Genomic DNA, 16,162 nt, shown 5'->3' on the forward strand with positions numbered 1-16,162 from the left:
ACCAGGATGCAAACACGGCTGTGGAGCAGTGGTTTGCAGCAAGGGTCTGTTTACTCATGCTCTGTCTATGCAATGAAATGCCTTCTGTCCCTCTCATGGCTTGTGTCTGGCAGAACTATCCGTGTCTCTAGGTTTCCTTCACACAGTATCTATTTTCCTCCGCCTGTTTTTAATCCAATGAAATCCTTCGTGATGAAATGGCACATTTGACAATTGAGAAACACCAATTTAAGAAAGTGACCAACTTAAGAGGAAAAAAACAAACGACTGTTTCCATCTACACTTGTGCAGGCAGTGAAATCTACGTATTTGGGCATGAATAGAGACTTATTTCAACATAAATGACTGCTTTGGTTCCCTCAATTTATCCAGTGCATGTTCAGGACCTGCCATGTTGACCACACTGACAATCAAATCTCTTGATATGTATACTTCATCGGCTTTTGAAAAGTCAGAAGCATAGGAAATGATAGCTATTGGAAAATGCATATATTTTTATTTTGTTGTTTTTATACTACTAGAAAGTTGTAAATAACTTGTAGCAGTTATGAAATGGTTTAATGTATACACTAAATGTCCCTGTCTGTGTTAGATGGTTTTGACAATGGATTATGAAGAGCTGCTTCTGTGGTCAAGCCCGACCAACAAGGTGCACTGGCAGTAATCATTTTCCTTACTGATATGAAGAAAAAAGTACAAGTCTTACAGCTCTGATTTTTATAAAAGATTTATTTATTTTTATTGCAAAGTCAGATATACATAGAGGAGCAGAGACAGAGAGGAACATCTTCCGTCCGATGGTTCACTCCCCAAGTGACCGCATCAGTTGGTGCTGTGCCGATCCGAAGCCAGGAGGCAGGAACTTCCTCCAGGTCTCCCACACGGGTGCAGGGTCCCAAGGCTTTAGGCCGTCCTCGACTGCTTTCCCAGGCCACAAGCTGATTAGAACTGGTGCTCATACGGGATCCCAGCACTCTCAAGGCGAGGACTTTAGCACTAAGCCACCGTGCCGGGCCCAGTACAGCTCCAATTTTGATTTTTCTGTTTAATTCTGTTTCTGAACATATTTATCATAGCTCCTGGTAGAGGAAAGCAACTTATTTGCAACAATTATACAAGTAGAGCAAGACATCATTACTTCAAGAGAAGTGCTTAATTCAATAGTTTTATCTTTTCTTCCATATACATTCCTGGGTTTTGAAATTTTGAATGCATCAGCAGGGGAAGGGTTACAAATTGCTATTATTTTAATTGCTGTGCTCTTTCTTTCTTTTTTTTTTCCCTTTAACAAGATTCAGTCTGTTTATTGGAATTGATTGATTTGAATTGATGAGTTTTATCGATTTTTGCCATGCCCAATTAAATTCAATCAAAATGTCATGTTCCAAGTTGTACAAATGAGTCTTTTTTTCCTAATCCTATTAGGAGGAGCTATTGGAAGCATTTCTTGTAAGACCAAGGGAATAATCAGTTTGCTATGCCGAAGCTAGCCATATTTGGAATCCTCATGGTGCAATAATAAATGATACAAATATCATAATTGATGTTATCTTGTTTGTATTAGGGGGTGGTGAATTAAAGAAAACGACCACCCGAAGTTACATACATGAGGGGCAGACCTTTGGAGAGTGATTCAAGCTATTAGCGTCAGCCAGTTTGCGACTCATAGTGACAGCATCAGTCAGAACACCCTCACGTCCTCAGACCTTCCTACTTCCACCCACTCTGTACAAATCCCATCATGTCTACTGTGCTCTGGTTTTCACATAGAAAAGTGTCAGGTACTAGGCGCGAGAGGGAGATGTTGTTATAACAAAATCCATCGCAACATCTCAGGTGTGCAGTTTTCCCTAGAGAGTACAAAAAGGGTAAGTCTTTGCTTGATGTCAGATGCTTCAGAAAGTAATTTCCAAGATTTTGGCACACGTTTCTTGCTAGGTAAAGCGTTGACCTTGCTTCCACCAGACCAATTCATGCATGACCTCTATTTAAACTCATATGCAATGCGTTTGATAAAGACATTTTTTTGCATTTTGTGAGAGACATGTGCTCACGGTAAATCAGAATTACATGGAAATTTATATTGCGAGTAGATATTTTTGGATAAATATGTATTCATTAGTTTATAGTAATTTTTGTTTAATTCACAAACATTTTTTCCATCATATGAACAGATTTAATGAACACGGAATACAGAAGATTAGAATAATTAATAAAGTCTAACATTTTTCAACCTGGAAGAAATAATTTAATAAAATTAAAACAAGATAATGAGCAGTATAGCAGTACACAAAAAATTAGAATAACATCCACCAAATATCTTAAGGATATGTCAAATATAATGCTATACATTTTGAAACATTCCACTCAGTTTTGTAATGTTTTTGATAAAAATCTTACTCAGAAGACAGGCTTCAGATATAAGGTTAGAAATAACACATGCCAAGCTTTGCTAAGCTATTGAACCTCAGATACCCCGCTATATTTTTTTTCTGAATGATCTGTAATAATTATATTTCACAGATAAGAATGGTACCTTAAGTACACAGAATATAAACTTTTAGTACAACATTTAAATTTTCTATCTTAAAAGGCCTTTCAGATTTCAGGTTCGCTGGCAGTATGTGGACCAATAAATATTGGATGTATTACAGGTATAACTAATTTATGTAACTTCAAGTAATTAATATGTGGAAAATTATGTAACCCAAAATACACTTAGATGTTTCTTTGAAACAAAAATTGATGACTTTGTGTATGCTCTATATGCATCTAAATTGTTTTAATTTCAGTTCTGCTTCCTGGTCTCCCACGAAAGTGGAGGGAGGCAAGTAGTTGGATATCTTTTCCCATCTTTCCGGCTGCACTGTCAGACAACGAGATTGGAAGTGGAGCGTTCCAGTCTGGCATCCCCAGCAGCAGCCTAGCCCACTGCAGCACAGCACAGCACTGGCCAGCCCCGACACAAACTTTTTTGAGACTGAGCAGAACAGATAGAATTTATAATAAATAATTTAGCAACTTATTATCATATTGACTAAGAAATGAAGCCAGACTTTCGAAAAAATACAATGCAAGAAAGATTCAAGTTAAAAAGATATTCTTTTGGTTAAAAATCATCCCCTTTGTAATGTTCATTTGTAATCTAAGCTCAGTATGCCTGCAAGCCCCAAGTACTCTTCTAAATGTCATACTTGTATTAAGATCCTGTTCCAGTCCGGTATTTATGGAGGTCATTGGGTTACAGCCACATTTCTCTTAAAAGTACAGCCTCATAACATTTTTACTTCAGAAACCTCTGACACATGTAGTTCTCTTCAGATATTGCATATCCAAACTTTTTATAGAAATCAACATTTTGTGGTAGACATTCAAGGATAATCTTGTAACAGTTTAGTTTCTTGCTTAGCAGTTAGTGTTGTTAATACCATTTTGCCCAGCTGCTTCCCTCTGCACTCGTCATTAATGACGACATCTTCCACTCTTCCTCTCAGCACAGGAATGGATGAATTGATGCTCTAGTATCAGGGTTTTCATAGCAACAATCTGTCCGAGTCACATCTTCTACAACTGTGACGTAATAATCCCCAGATTTCTTCATATGCTCAAAAGATTTCATAAACTGCTCAGGGTTGATAGCTCCAGTCTCTATCAGCTGGCCCAGTTAGCAGTATAAAGAGGCCTCAACACCAAGCCTTCTCCAGGATGTGTGGGAGAGATGGCTGGAGAAAAGGTAGCTGTGTTCTGGCTCTAGTTCACCTCCCTGAGCACACGAGGATCAAACATCGGGGTCACATCAGGTTTCATTGTTCCAATTAGATCTCCTCTCCAGGTGCCAGGTCCCTTCATCTTCCTCGGAGCCGCCCTCACCGGCCCCCTTGTGCAGCCAGGTGGCTTCGACAGAACCCAGCCGGAGCCTAGTCTGCCTTCCTCCGGGCAGCAGGCGCCTGTTGGATGGCCCAGTGCGCCAAGGCCCACCAGACGTTGGCCCCCGGCTGCTCCTCACCAGCGGAGGCCCCGTGGTCCGTGCTGCTCTAGGGGCTCAGCGGACTCTCACCCACCGAAATACACTGTACGGATCCAGATCCGGCTTTACAGCCAGCCCCACCTCCTGCTCTTCCACCGCCCGCGCCAACACCTCCACCCAGTCCCAGCCTCCTAACTCACAAACATTTTTACATAGCAAATATTATTGACGTTAAATATAGTTTGTACATATATCTTTATATATATCTACTTGTTTATATAAAATTAGCTTAAGGATTACATAAAAGATGTTTTAATCATTGGGAAATGCTAAATAATTACATTGTATTCCAATTTTGTTTTAATAACTGCGATGCTTGCACATTGGTCTGCAACTCTCAATATTATGGTTAAACTCCAAATCAATTCCTGCAAATACACACTCCACTCATAATTGCTGGAAACAGGAAGCAATGAAGATGTGTGCCAACCCATAAAGGAATGAATAAATTGGAAAATATCTATATAGTGAAATATACAAGCCACTAATCTATGAAACAACATTAGTGAACCTTAAAGTCTTTAAACAAGTGGTCATTGGTGTTCACAGCATAATACAAATCACATGGCCTGCTTTGTCCAGTGCACCCATCCTTCTGTTTGTGGATCATGCCTTTATTGACACTGTAAGTATAAATACACACACATATATACATGCGTCAGCCTTCCTAATGGTTACCTGAAACTACAGATAAAACATAATTGTGTATATACATTGTTTTTTATTCCCCTATAGATACATACACAAATGCAAACATTTTTTCATCTTAACCAAAGACTTACCACACACTGTGTCTATATTTTTGCAGTTTGAGGTAAAGCAGCAAAGCTAGCATGGGTTTTCTCTTCCTTCATAAATGTTATGCAAAGAAGTCTTTTTCTTACCATGTATCTTAGCAACCTTAGCACAAAAAAATATAAGTGTAGGACTTTCAACTTTCCACTGAAAGAAGCACTTTCTACATTTTTTGCATTGGTCTTTGAGTTGCCAACATCTTTACTTTTGGGCTTAGGGGTTATTAAAAAATTAAGTAAGGATTGCTGGAAGACAGATAGGTTGAGAGTGTGACAGTCGGGTAAATGAGACAGGTACTAAGTGACTAATGAGTGCAGAGAATACACTGTGTGGAAAGGAAGAACACAGGATGATTTCTGCTTCAGGGAGCACAGCGTAGGGTGGTTCCAGTGTTGATTTTTTTCAGAATGGCTTTGTTGCATCCAACACAAGCCTCTCCCCAAGAAGTGCAGCCCAGACTCTGCTCAGCACAAAGTTCATGGAACAGGCAGGCAAACGGACCAACCACCTGGCCGGGGTGAGCTCTCCTTTCCTACAGAGACTGAGTCCAAGGTGAGGGTTACATGGGTCTTTGTAGAAAGAGTGAGTTATACCTCCATGGGAACCAGGTGAGTTGGACAGCCACCCGAGGTTGCCAATGAGGACAATGGGTGGACAATGGGTAGGCTCTAGTAACGACAGGATGCTGCCATGGGGACAGTGGGTGGGCTGGAGCAGCTACAGGAGCAGTCGTAGGAATAAGGAGTGGATACATCATACAACATTGATTCCTGGAACCGACAGTTGCTGGCAAGGCATGTTACTCCTTGTGATTTGGCCCAAAGGACAGGAAACTGGCAACGCATTTTGTACAGAAGCATACAGAACATGTTAGCATAGTTATCCAGGCCCGAACCAAAGCGACTCCATTTTGTGACTGGCTGCCACAGCTTTCGAATTAAATTAATAATTTGTCATTTCTAAAATTCTCCATTTAACATTTTTTGACCACAAATAGTTGCAGAATAACTGAAACTACAGAAGGACAAATCACAGATAAGGGATGACCACTGTGTTACAAAAGGATGAAACAATTTCACTGAATGAATAATATTAAAAGAACATATGCGGCTCCTTGTCCATAATATTCAAATTAAATTGGGACAGATGTGTAGTAATTATTGAAGGGATAAATGAAATAAAATTTTACAAAACAAAAAACTTTTACAGCATTGAAAACTGACTATTACAGACACAATTTTAAGCAAAAGGAGCTCAAAAGCAGTAAGCCCTGTGATCTTATTTATATTAGATTTACAAACATTTAAATGTATTTGCTGGTGATTAAAGTTAGATAGAATTTGTACTTATCTTACTGCCTTTTAAAAAATATTATGTGTATCTGATGTGAATTTTCAATAAGGTCTTTAAAGATCCATCATCTGTCCAGGAGGAATATTTTTATATAAATGTTTTTGATCATTGGTTAAAAAAAAAAAAAAACCTGAACATTTAGTAAGAGTTTTCCAATTATCTTCACCTGAATCCTGTTAGAAGTCTGTGGAGTCAAAAAGCCAGATGGGGGGATTCTAACTATGAACATAAATAAATTGCTGCCTCCAGATGTTTCCAGTGTGGACTCCCGATTTTGAACAGCCAGTTAATGTTCTCAACATGCAATTAGGGAAATGAGATAATATGTACTGATATTGTCTTTATGAACTTCAGCTGAGAATTTTTGTTCGACTCAACACCACGTCTGTGGAAAGGGGCATGTCTAGACAGAAGTGCCTGGGACGGTTTAGCCCGTTGTATTGATGCTTCCATTTTCCTCCTTGCATCCCGCTTCCCTGTGTTTGTAATATATCAGAGTCACAGGACGTGTTTCTAAGACTATTCCATCCCCAGAACAGGTGAACATCAGAGTTAACGAGTTCTTTGACAATATATCATTCTGATAGTATGCTGTTGATTTATTGACCTTTTATTTGTCACTTTTAGTAGTGATAAACGATCCTGTTTTGTAACTCTATGGGTTTTAATTTCGGAGTCAGTAATAACACACTAATGCATAATTTATGGAGAAAGAAAATTAGTAACATCTTCACAAGGTGAATACACTGAAGCCTTAAAATACTAAATTCACCTTCCAGGCTGAGAAAAAAAAAATTAAGAAATAGTAAAAGGATTTTAGCTTTGTATTACTCATTCAGAGTCACCAGAGGGAAGAAAAGCATTATCCTACTCACAACTTAAGTTCATAGAACTTCAAAAGCTCTTACCACTGCCCTGTGTCTTCACCACTAGGCTGAACAGTTACTTTTTGCTGCTTCCAAATCCAAGCGATTACATAGATTTATACTTTCAAGACTAAGAACAGAAATTTACTTGTTAACTTCCAGCAGTGTGGGGAAGAGGGGTGCCTAGAGAACTCAGTTACAGTGATCCGGAAAGGTAATGTTTGGAACAAGATAATTGAGAAATGGCATGTGGAACATATAATGGCTTAGATCTGCAATATTTTTTTATTTCTATGAACAATCTGCTCTCCAAAATTTGTAAATAAAATGCAAGTATTGCAAAAGGTTGTGTACAGGGTCAAAAATTGCAGCACGGTAGTAGTCTTTGCTTCTTTCTGTTACAGTGTCCTGCCAACATTCCTGACAGTGGTGAGCAGTGGATGGGAGCTTGGACTCTGGCCTTCCGTGTGGATAGCAAGATGGAGATCCTGGCTCTTGGCTCTGTCCCCACCCAACCCTGGCTACTGTCAGCATTTGATGAATAAACCACCGCCTATTTCTCTATCACACTGACTTTTAAGCGAACACAACTTTTAAAAACCTTTGTGGAAAAATGGAATTGAAATAAAAAGTGGCAGTGAACACAGTTCTAAGTCAATATCACTGTCACAGAGGAAACTGCTCACATTGTATAGTGGGCTGTGTTGCTACATTGTGGCATTCAGTAGCCAGGTGGAGTAAACACATTTTCTATTTACAATATTTTCAGGATAGCTGCCTAATTTGAGTAATGTATACAGTATGTGTTGAAAATAGTTCAGTTTGCTTCTTCAATATAAAATATTAATCAAACTTTTAAAACAATGCTTTAAAAGGATCAACCACCAAAATCAATTGCAAGAAAGTTTTAAAGGCTATATATGAGCATAATTTGAAATATGTTATGATTAAAACATATAAGAGACGTTTAAGCATATTAGAAAACTGAATTGGAACGGTAGAGCAGTGGTTAAGAATTGGACCCCAGCATCACATCATTGCCACTTAGCACTCCAGCTGCCTTGTTTTCAAGGCCGCTCCCTGTTAAGGCACCTGTACGAGCAGCAGGAGATGGGTTGCTATCATCTATATGGGATGCTCGTTGGGTCTGAGGCTCCTCACTTTGGCTGGACCCAGTCCTGGCATTTTGGCCATTTGGGAAGTGAATCAGCACATCAGGATGTCTCGCTCTGTATGTCTCTTCCACCTTTCCTCCTTCTACTCCTCTTTCTCTCCTCTCAGTAACTGTGCTTATCAGATACAATAAACACAGTCTTTTAAAAACCTTTTTAAAATTCTATAATTCATGGCAGGCAGTCATTCATTTTCTATTGCTGCTGCAAAAATGAGCCAGAAATTGACTTAAAACATGAAGTTATTGAGTGATGGAAATGGAAATCAGAAATCTGAAATTGGTGCATCTCATTGGACTGAATTCAAGGTTTCTGGAGGCTCTCTGACAGAATTTGTTTCCTGGTGGATTTTTATTATTCATCTATCTAGTATAAAGGCAACCTAATCTGTTTGACTTGTCCATTTCCAATACAGCCTTTTCAGCCAACAACAGCTCACTGAATCTTATCACCTGACTGTTCCTCTTCTTTTCACTTATCAGGAACTTCATAATGACAGCGAATTTTCTTTGATATCTAGGGTAATCTTATTTTAAGTTCAATTGATTAGAAAACATTAATCCTTTTACAACCCTAATTTCCTCTGCCACGTGAATGAAGAGTTTGGATTTGGGATATAACTGTCTTCACAGGGGAGAGCTGGGAGAAACTATCAGCTAAGGTGTTAATTTGAAGGAAAATTCAATATTGTGAGGTAGAAAAAAGTATTAAATAAGAGTCTGCTTTAAGAATGCATAAAAATGAAATCAGAATAAATACACATAGAATTAAGAGAAGGCAATATTTTTGATGGAGAAAGAAAAATAATGAAGCAGATTTTAAAATATTAAAGATCACACAACCAAAGCTCATGTTTTGAGCAAAATAATACAATTTATAATAAAGTACTGCAAACTCAACATAAGGAAAGGATTTTGAATTAAATAAGATGTCATTAGGAACAATGGTAAAATTAAGATTCAGCAGAGATTAGAAAATGGAATAACTAATAAAATTTCTAAGTGTCTAATTTATTAATTTTAGAGCATATAACACTACTCAAGCAAAAAATTTAAAACCAGTTAAACCCATCACCACGAAAGAAGTACAATCAGTAGCAGTAAACTATCACCCTCATGAACACGCTGATATTCTAGGCCCAAAAGCATTTTGAAAACAAGTTGTACTAACTTTTCAAGGAGTAGGCATTTTCAGTTTACAAAAAAGAGTTATAGATTCCATTTCCACTTTTCCAGGAAATGAAACATTGGCACCCAAATCACAAAGTTTGCACAAAAAAAGGAGATGTTCACTAACATACACATGAAAATCTGAAAGTACTAACTCCAGCAATGCATAAAATGGTCACCTATAAAACATTGCTCACAGGAAAGCAAGCATAGTCAGACACTGGGATCAGTGTTCTGAATCTCTGAGTCAGAAAATAGGAGGGAAAATGCAATCCTCAGGATTAAACTTAGCTAACCGGGAATAGATGGAACCTTAGTTGACAAGGCAGAGGGTGTCCAGTGAAAACAGAAAATGTATCTCATGTGGAAAGCCTTATGCAGTTCTCCCTTTGAGAGGTTAAAAGAAAAAACGTCACTATTTGTCGGTAATAATAAGTGTGGCCCTTTTAAGTAAAAAAAAGATAAGACAAAAAGATAAAAAAAATACGCCAAGTATTAAAAAGGAAAAAAAGGCTTTTCCTTTGCACACTGTCTTCACACACACACACACACACACACACACACACACACATCTTAGAAAATCAGCAGATAACTTCATGGTATAAACAATTGTAAATACTTGGAAAAGATTTTTGAATACGATTGATATGAGTGTAAACTGGTATAGACATTTTGGTGACTGGCATAGAAGTACTTATATATTAAAATAGTTAGCGTATTTTAATATATAGCATTAACATGAACATACAACAGAGTAAACATACACTCATTTCACAGATGTGTGTACTTAATCAGGGAGATCACTCTAAAAGAAAACAAAGGATCGGGGTTTGACAGAGCAAGCCAACAGATCACAATGACAATCTGAAAATTCCTTTCAGCACAAAGAGGAACTCGAGAGCAAAGAGGACTTTCTGTTAGGGGTTCTGTCATTGGCAGAAACCTCTAGTTCCTTTGACAGCGCCTTGCATGGGTCAGGGAACTCTGCCACAAGAAGTCCTTGGCCCATGCACTGAGACAGAGTCCGAATTGCCTGACAGTCGAAAGCTTCTTTAAAATCATTCACCTTAGATCTGGGCCAAATGATTCCCTTTTGGAGGAAAATTGAATGGGCCACGTCTGTGTCTGCCCAAAAGAGGGAAATAGAAAATACTGTTCAATAATATGAATTTGATCTATTGGCTAATTGTGGGGTTTCTGACTCTCAGCATGTAGAACATGTCTGGAGTATTGATGAACGAACCTGTTGAGCGAATCTGAGGGTACAATAATAACTGAGCCTGGAGAATGGAGGCACAAGCGGGAACAGGTGAGAGCATTGCTGTAATTATTCCCAGGTTTCTAGGAAATCAAGGTGATTAAAAACTGACAGACAACATTTACTGTGGGAATCAAAGTGAACAATGCATTAGAGATGCGTATCCCTGGTACATTCTGGGGATAAGTTCCAGATTTCTGAGTGCCTGAAATGTCATTAAAAGAATGAGACTGTCTGGGCATCCAGTGCTATTTCCAGAATAAAGCAGGCATTAGTGAATTGTTCTGAATAGAGTATCATTTTGAGAGTTCGGACTGTCCTCTGTCCACAGCTCTTTGATTAAGTAGGACTCTTGTGGAACTCATAGCACAGGATGCAGCGGTTGCCAGTAAAGGAGTTAATGGGTAAAAGAACATGTAGAAATTGTATCTTTATACAATGAATTATCAGCAGCTAACAGCTCCTAACTGGACACTGTGCGTTATTATCCACATGAAATTAAAAACAAGTAAAAATTGGAGAAAATGTAATTGCCTCAAGCTTAAGAAAGAGCCTACTATTGCCTAAAGAAATCTCCCCCAATATGGAATGTTAAACTCACTTTTCCACCTCTATCCTTGCCACAACTATCTGATTTTTTAATGCTGCATTGAAAGAAATATTTTTTCTACATGCAAAATGGAAATATGTGTATCTTCATATACCAGAAGCCATGTGCTACTGTAAAACATCAGAAAACAAACATTATCACATAGAAAACTGCTCTAATTATAGAATTATTGTATAATCCAGCAATTCCACTTACAGGCAGGCACTCAAATGAGTTGAAAACAATGATATAACAACTTGCATACCACTGTTCTCAACAGCTGAATGGACTGGAAAACAGTGCCAAGTGGATTTACAGTTTGAATGAGATAAAATTCCAATACATTCTGTAGTGGGAAGCCTTGAAAACAATACAGTGAGTGAAATAAAGCAGGCACAAAATTAGTATTGTTCCATTTATATGAAATACCTTAGACAGGTAAATGTTCTTCAGACTAAAAGTAGAATAAATTGACACGGACAGAGGAGGAAGAAAAATGGGAGATCATTGCTTAAACATTTAAAGAGATCTTTGAAGTAATGAAAAGTTTTAAAATAGTGAAAATCCTTGCACAGCATTTTAAGCATAAATGGATATCATTTCACTGTTTACTTATCACTTAAAAAGTGATTAGAATGGAAACTTCCAGGTTATATGTGTCAGCATCATAAATTGTAAAAATAAACATCAAAGAGCTTCAACTCTAATGAATCACACTGACCTTAGTCTCCTCAAAAATTAGATTTTAATTAATAAAAACAGAATTTTAAAATAGTGTGTTACAGGAGTATTCCATTAAATTTTTTTCTTGTATTCTCCTTTTCATCCTGTTTCATAATCCTAGGATTTTTCAGAAAAGCAAAAATTGTATATACTCCCAAGATGTGGGACAATACTTTAATAAAGTCTGTGCCCTCCAGCCCCATCACTTTAAACTACAGGATATTACTCATAGTATTTTATTTAAAATAAAACCATGTCCTAATAAGCCATGTATTATCTGAGTCTGCCTCCATTACTCATAGACAACAGACTCGAATCAGCATTAGACAATAGTAAAACTACAAAGACATATGGGGGAAATCAGGGGTGATCCTGACAACCTCTTAACAGGAGGTCATATGCACAGAACATAGGGGGATCCCTGAGTGGAGCAAGTGGACAGGAGGAGGCTTGTATCCCAACCCTGAAGACTCTCAGATCCTCACCAAGGACTATCAGTATGGGCACCAAGGACTACATCCCAACCACCAAGAAGAACACAGGGAACTGGAGTGCCTTCGGAGACCGAGAACTCTGAGGTCACCCACCCCTGTTTTCATCTAGCACATGGGATGCAGGAAGCCCAAATCCTTCCTCGCAGGACCCAAGGTCATCGGAACAACAGCCAGGAGCCCTGAGTGGTCCGCAGAAACAGAACAGTAAACTTCATTTGGGACTAGGGAGATGAGCTTTCTCTGGTCCTTACTTAGTTTCAACTTTGGATCCCCACCCTCTCTTGCAATGACCATCAGGGTTGCTCTGGAACCCCACCCTGCAACCACACACACACATGAATTAGAATAGATAGGCAGAGAATAACAAGAAAAGCTCAGAACCAGACAGGAAATGGTCAGCATGGACTCACATATACCTTACTAGGTAGGACACAAAGATTAATTACTCCTCACTAGGGCATTGAAGATTTCTCTGCACACCCCTCCTAAAACTGTTCTGCGCCTCAACTGTTGACATATGCCTTGTTAGAGTTATAAGCCAGTTTAGACTATCCCCAAATCTGCCAAGTTCAGCAAAATGATGCTTCAACACTATAAACTGCTAAATATTAAAATGAAAATAGAAACGAGACAGCTGAATAGTACCCTATTGCCATTTTAAGGTGTATAGCAGCCAGTTCTGTGTATAAACAAAAATTGAAATGTCAATGAAGTAGTCACAGGAGATGGTTAAGAACTTGCATTCTTTTGTAACATATTGATCACTCCAATACCATGTCAATTAATTCCATAATGTTGTAAATTGTTGTTGATGTTGGGCTGGGGCTTTCAATTGATCAGGACGATATTCTGCCAGCTCTACCTTCAGACCAGAGATGGTCTCCCCAAGAAACTGTTGAATTTACCTGGACAATAAGATGCTGGACTCTATGCTTGGTATATGCTTGCAATGAAAGAATCATGACTGAACTTGAACTGTAATACTGCAACAAGGTGAAGGAACCCACCATGGGGGAAGGGCACGGGGAGGGATTGAAGGAATCTCAGAGCCTATAAAACTGTGTCACATAATGCAATGTAATTAATTAAAAAAAAAAGAAGCTTTTTCATAGCTTACCATTTTATAGACCTACTCATGATGCAACCAAAGAGTTACTCTTGGGTACTCAATGATCTGTTTTAAAAATCCACTTTAACATCAGATATTAACACAAAGCATTCAGAGCTATGAATTTCTTATGTAAATTACTGCCTTTACATTTTTTTGAATCGTAATTGAAAAATCAACTCATCTTTTTCAAAGAGCTAAAGGGGGAAATACGCTCACAGGTAAAATAGTCTTCCTTCTTCTGAAACTGTAATCTGTGTGCTCAGCAGCATATGCAAATAGCAGATTGAAACTTGGTTACTGAGAATTTTCTGTTTGCAATAACATCTGTCGCACTTGAAAGCTGTTGCATTGCCAATATCACTTCAAGTAAAGCAATACTGCACGGAGAGTAGGAACACCTGTTGTAGCTTCTTTTCTGAACAAAGGCACTATTGACTAAACCATGTGGTTCTCAAAAGAATAAAGTATATACCCTTGCAACTGACAGGTATAGAGGCATAGATTATTATCATATACAGGTATAGATTATTTCAATGATGAAAACACCATAATCATTACTGCCTGTTTCCCCTTAGACAGGAGATCTGGTTTACTTAATATTCTTTTAAAATTATTTTCCATTATTATTATTGTGCCTTTAACCTAGTCTAAACTCTGTCAAATACCGTTCTATCACTGCAGATTAATTTGGCTTGTTAAATTTCATAGAAATTTGTTTTCAATAAAAGTTTTTATTTGCAGGTGACAATAATGTATCTTATAATTGGGTATTATTTATTGGATAATCAAATCCCAAGTTTAGTGTTATATTGATTTCCCTATTCTTTTTCAAAATCTTAAGCAGTTTTCCAGCTACAATTTTTAATTTGTATAAAATAAACAAATTTAACACATGTAATATATACAATTTTGTAAATATAATGATATGTCCTGTCCTACCTCTCTCTCTCACTGTTACTCTAACTCCTTTCTTAAATTTCTTTTACTTTTTGCAGTAACATAATTTCAATTTGATTATAATAATAAGCTGGATCCTCCACTAAATAAATAATTCAGTAAATAATAAGTAGAAGAACCTCTGTGTCTCAGGAATATAGATAATAATAAAAACTCAAAAGTACTCATACTTATTGCTGTTTATATTATATATATAATAGTTTACAATGATAGAAATATTAGATATTTGTCTTTCTTGGCACTGACTTATTTGACTAAGCATAATGTTCTCGAAATACTTCTATTTTGTTGCAACATACAGATTCTGATTCTTCTGTATGACTAAGTGCTATTCCATAGTATATATATACTGTGATTTCTCTTTCCAGTCATCAGCTGAAGGACATCTGGGTTGATGCCATATCTTCACCACTGTGAACTGAGCTGCTAACCAAGCTGGAGTTAGATAAGGCTTTCATACGATGCTGCTGATTTACTTTGGTAAATTCCCAGTGGCTAGAGGGTTGAAGCACATGGTAAATCTTTTCTGGATTTCTAAGGAATCTTTATACTAACTTACTTTCCCATTAACAGTGTATTCATGTACCTTTTTCTTCAAATCTTGTCAACATTTGTTATTTTCAAAAAAAAAAAAGCATGATTACCAGTTTCCAATTCCTTATGGTTTTGGACAAATTTCCTATGATTTGCATTCTTTTAAAAATGCTAACATATGGTTTAACTCCAGATTCTGATCTATATCACTGAGTGTTTTGCAGAAACTTGAGAAGTAGACTTGGTCCACTATTGTCAAATGGAATAGCCCACAAATACCAAAATAAGCCAACTGGTTGATGATGCTGTTTACGTCATCTATAGCCTTACAAATATTTGCTGCCAGCTTGCTCTCTCAGTTATGAAAATAGGGCTGTGAAAGTCTCCAATTGTAACAGTGGATTTGTTTATTTCTTTTCACAATTTTAATAGATTCTGCCTCTTGTAACTTGACAGTCTGTCACTGGACAAGTACATTTTGAATTATTATGTGTTCATGGAGAATGACCTACGTATTGTCCATACCAAGCTCTTCCTTTCCTCTTATGATTGATCATCTTCTAAAGCCTGCTTTATTAGGAATCATTCCAGCTTTCTTTGGGTTTACACAATCATATTTAAAGTAATAATTATAAATTCTTCCCTTAATTCTTTTAAAGTTAATGTATTTTAATTGAGAGGTAGAGGAGATACAGACAATGACGGAAAGACATGTCATGTTATTTTCTGGTGCACTCCACAAATGTCCAAGAACATGTCTCTCATGTGTCAGGGACTCACTGCCTGAGCCATCCCCACTGCTGATCCAGAGGCTCTTCCAGCAGGAAGCTGGGATTAGAAGTGGACTCTGGAGTTGTTCCTAGTACTCTGATGCTATTTGCCATCATTTCAAATGGTGTCTTCACTACTGAATTACAGGTCAGATCTTGTGTCTGTAAAGCATATTTCTTTAGAAATACAATAAAATGGGTCCTATTTTCAATCCGTTTTGACAATTCATCTTTTGATGGGTACATTTTGACCAATCACAATTCCAGTGAGTAAATGAAATAGTGGGATAATTATCTGTCATGTATATAAATGTTTCCTATTAGTTGAATTTTTTCTTAGTTTT

General features: G+C 37.5%; 1 pseudogene; it reads right to left on the bottom strand.

The window, feature by feature from the left end:
• Positions 1–3,283: 3,283 nt before the first annotated feature.
• LOC121149928 lies at positions 3,284–3,807 on the bottom strand (annotated as a pseudogene).
• Positions 3,808–16,162: the final 12,355 nt, after the last annotated feature.

The sequence above is a fragment of the Ochotona curzoniae genome, unplaced genomic scaffold (genome assembly GCF_017591425.1).
Source record: "Ochotona curzoniae isolate NIBS_2020 unplaced genomic scaffold, NIBS_Ocur_1.0 scaffold_4812, whole genome shotgun sequence".
NCBI lineage: Eukaryota > Metazoa > Chordata > Mammalia > Lagomorpha > Ochotonidae > Ochotona > Ochotona curzoniae.